General features: G+C 50.6%; 1 protein-coding gene across 1 annotated transcript in view; it reads left to right on the plus strand.

Annotated features, from left to right (window-relative positions):
- Positions 1-4590, plus strand: part of ARAP1 (ArfGAP with RhoGAP domain, ankyrin repeat and PH domain 1) — a gene marked incomplete at its 5' end in the record, with an annotated part of 27487 nt that overhangs the window by 6061 nt on the left and 16836 nt on the right. The window lies entirely within an intron of this gene.

Genomic DNA, 4590 nt, shown 5'->3' on the forward strand with positions numbered 1-4590 from the left:
CTATCTAGAGGCAGAGCCAGCTGTACCCGCCCCCTCCCCCGTCCGTTCCGCCAGTCAGCGCTGGAGGATCGGAGCGGGGAGGGGGGAATACAGCCCGTCGCTCTGATTAAGGATCACTGTGCGGACTCGAAACGTTAGCAACGTATGACATCATGCGACATCTGGTATTGAATAAACATATCAATACTTAAAGGAGAACTATGAGGGGGGGCGGGGGTGCTTTTCACTCACCTCAACTCTCGATCCTGTCACGGCTCTCTGCCGTGACAGGGGGAGGGGCTGGATTCCCCCCTCCCCGTTCCGATCCTCCAGCGCTGACTGGCGGAACGGACGGGGGAGGGGGCGGGCACAGCTGGCTCTGCCTCTAGATAGGCAGAGCCAGATGTCACTCACGCAGCTGGGCGGATCCAGACTGAATTGTCGGGATCCGCTTCAGCTGCGGCGTCTCAGTATATAATGAGCTGTAGCTGGCGGTATACTGAGCTTAGGGTGACGGGAGGACGCTAGTTTGTGTCCTCCCGTTACCCTAAGGAGAACTATGGGGAAAAGCCTTAGCCCCATAGTTCTCCTATAAGAGATTTTTCAAGTGTGTGCCGGTGAAATACCTTTTATTTATCACTAGCGTTTGCACGTCGCCATCCGTGCGGTTACCTTGAGCACCACGTATACCTTGTGATCTCTGAGACCGTGGTAGTGCGAATGGGATTTGGACTTTGCTAGGTTGAAAAAAGACACAATTCCATCGAGTTCATCCGATATTTTGTATATTTGTAATCTTATAACTTGTATTATCTGATAACAATGTAGTATATAGGATACAATATGAATGTTATGATGAGGGACATACGCAAGCTGGCTTGTATCCTATTTGTAGAGACGATGTATCTTTATTTGAGGGCTGGACGAAGTTTTGGTAACATTGTAACTAGGGATGCACCGATACCGATACTAGTATCGATACCGGTGCCGATACCTAGTATTTGGGCGAATACTCGCCAGTGGCCCGCACCCGGTTGTCACGATTGGAGGGGTGACACCAAAATGACTGGCAGTCATTTTGGTGTCACCCCCCCCTCTAAAAAGTCAGGCGTTCGTCAGGGACCGCAGGCCCGAACGTATCAGGAGAGAGGAGGGGACCCGGCGGCATACTTTATCCCGCCGGGTGGCTGTCCCCTCCTCTCTCTGCCATCACCAAGATGGCCGCCGGCAGGTGTCAGAAGATTGCCGCCCGTGCGCGATGACGTCACGCACATGCGCGGTGACGTCTCGTTGGGGTGACACCCGCTAGCCGCTCCGGGCGTCACCCAGCCTCGGGACGCCCCTGGTACTCGGCCAAATGCTCCGATGCCTAGCCCGATACTTCCTATGTCAAGAAGCCGGGCAGCGCGTCATTACACGCCATTACAATTGCCATCTCATGATGAGGGAGCATGGAGCCGGCCTCCCTGCCAATCAGGAAGCACGGCGCACGGCTTCCATGATTGGCCAGCAAGACGGCTCGGGCTGGGTACCGGAGGAAGGCCGCTCCTGGCTGGAGAGGCCCCGGGGGTGACAGGCTGGACATGCTGAGGTGAGAGAGGAGAGACTGGCGTAATCGTGAAGCCGGGTGGCGAGTCTTTACACGCCACCTGGCTTCCTGAATGGGACTTCCGGTATTCGGTATCGGTGAGAACTGGAAAAAAATTATCGGTACTCGTACTCGGTACCAAAATACCGGTATCGGTGCATCTCTAATTGTAACAAATGCTGATTTGCATATTCGAGTGCTGAATTTGTGTAGAAGTTTATTTCCTCGTTAGCTCTGTACTCTACAGTGAAACGCGTCAGGGGGGTCCAGGTGAACTATCTGTATACTAGGAATTCTTTTTAACATATTTTATTGAATGTTTTAACATTTTTGTTACAAAAGGTCAGTTAAATATCTCAGCCTGCATAAGGTCATCTTGTTATCTCTCGTCTTGACTATTGCAACTCCCTCCTCATTGGCCTTCCACTACACAGGCTCCTCCCCCCTTCAGTCTATCATCAATGCAGCTGCCAGACTCATCCACCTAACCAATCGCTCAGTGTCTGCAACCCCCCTCCCCCCTCTGCCAATCCCTCCACTGGCTTCCACTCGCACAGAGGATAAAATTCAAAATATTAAAAGTCACTTATAAAGCCGCCCACAACTCCGCCCCCGGATACATCTCAGACCTCGTCTCAAAATATCACCCTAACTGTCCCCTCCGCTCCCCCCAAGACCTCCTGCTTTCCAGCTCCCTTGTCAACTCCTCCCATACTCGCCTCCAGGACTTCTCTAGAGTCTCTCCCATCCAATGGAACTCTTTCCCACCAACCTGTCCGACTATCTCCCACATTGACTGCCTTTAGGCGATCCCTAAAGACTCGTCTCTTCAGGGAAGCCAATCCCACCTCAACCTGACCACTGAACCATCACATTCTCAAACAATTCATCCCCACACAGCTCCCTCCTCATGTATCACTGGCCCCTCCCCTTTTAGATTGTAAGCCCTCAGGGGCGGGGCCCTCCTTACCATCTTGTCTTGAATTGTATTGTGATTGTATTGAATTGTATTGTGCTTGTCTTGAATTGTATTGTGATTGTAATGTCTTCCTTATATTGTAAAGCGCTGCGCACACTGTTGGTGCCATATACATCCTGTATAATAATAATAATTGTAGTAGATACAATAAAAACAAGTTACAACACACAACTGGTCCTGTGGTACAGAACCAACTTACATGTAACCCTTACCCCTATGTAACCACGATTCGCTGGTCGCTCCCACACAAAGAAACATTTTGTTTTGTTTTGTGCTTGGTCTCATTTCCACTTCTCCATCCAACGTATTATCCCAGGTGTTGTCCAGGATGCGTATTGGAAAGCTGTGCGGTAAGGTACCGGGCAGTGTGCTCGAAAGGTCTCCTCGGAATTCATTTAATATAAACGCATGATGATTGAAGAGGAGTGCGGCTCTTTTCTATATAATATTGAGGATTGGAGCCGCCACCCCGTCACTGACTTCTGTATTCCCGATCATCGGTCAGCACACAGTCACTTCTTGCTTCATCCAAATATAAATATCTTTTAATATGTGCTGAAGGAGAACTTCCCTTTTTATAGCGTCACGTTCCTGCTGAGTTAGTGGTAAACGCATTTCTTATTCATTGGCATCTCCATCTCCACCAGTGACATCTGGGCTGTGCCGGATGACTGGCGGCCTTTACAGCCACCTCCTGGATCACATAGTGATAGTAAGCTAATCAGCAGAAAAGTAAAACCAGCATGGAGGAGCCCATAGTTCAATGGCAATGCATTCAGGCTTAAAGGAGAACTATGGGGTCACGGGAGAACATAAACCAGCGTTCTCCCGTGTCCCAAAGCTCAGTATATAGCGGGTGTGACGGACTGAACCGTCACTGGGGCTGCTGGAGGAGCCTGAGGGCTAGCCTCCTTTCTAGAGACTATGGACCTAGGACTATAGAGACCCCATTCAATACCGACTCTGGAAACCCAATGTTAATGACAATGGTACACATATCAACCCTCCCATTCAAGCTATCGGACCAATCCTTGCTGACCCTGTTTCAAGTCCTCATTTGCATGGCCAAGAGGACCTAAGTGAGGACTAGAGGTGACTTTACAATTGACCAATAGGAAGGTGGTCGGTTGGGCCACCTTCAAACTGTTGTATATATATAGCCAGCTGTGCCCGCCCCCTCCCCCGTCCGTTCCTGCCAGTCAGCACTGGAGGATCGGAGCGGGGAGAGGGAGAATCCCTGCAGGGAGCCGTGAGTGACAGTCACCGCTCTCTGCAGGGGTAGATCGAGAAGTGAGCGACGGTATTCATTGTTTCATTGTCACAGGTCGGCTCAGATTGAAAATCACTCACCTCATAGTTCTCCTTTAAATATGGAGTGACATTATATATAGAATTAGAGGGAAGGAGGAGATGCGCCAGGAGGGGAGGCCGCAATGTTGGCATTTGACAGCACAGGTGTAAGCAGCGGCGGTGACAACAGGAGGGAAACATTTTTGTCATTCTCTTGTAAAATAAAGCATGCACTCCTCCTGGTGATGGGGCAAGATCCTTTAAAGGGCAAAGTGTACCCCCCACCCATTGCCCAGTAGCATAGGTTTGCGGGTCCTGCCCTTTTTACGCCCCCTTCCTGCTAAAGTCACCAAGCTGGTCACCTCTTATGCTTACCCCCCCCCGGCCTGGCCCTGACTCCTCTCTCTGCACCAGAGGCCTTCTCTGACAAAACTCTTGCAGCAGGGCAGGTCAGCACCTCTGGGCTAGTTCTTGCCAGTGGTCCGTCCTAGACAGCCAGTCCCTGAAGCCCACACTGACCACCAGCTTAAAGCATTGCCTAGCACTGATGCTTGTAAAAGGCATTGGTGGGGCTGCTTCTGCTTGCCGGGCCTCTGCTGTGTGCAACCAAAGCCAATTGTTTTCTCATGCAGGGAATCGACCTCCCACTGATTCCTTCATGCCCCGGCACCACTGCCTCTGACCTGCCTGCCGTTTTAAATGTATTTTTTAAAACACATATATCCCTAACTTTTATTTTTATTATTGGATTGGG

Source organism: Nanorana parkeri, unplaced genomic scaffold (genome assembly GCF_000935625.1).
Source record: "Nanorana parkeri isolate BGI_ZX_2015 unplaced genomic scaffold, ASM93562v1 scaffold2856, whole genome shotgun sequence".
NCBI classification, from domain to species: domain Eukaryota; kingdom Metazoa; phylum Chordata; class Amphibia; order Anura; family Dicroglossidae; genus Nanorana; species Nanorana parkeri.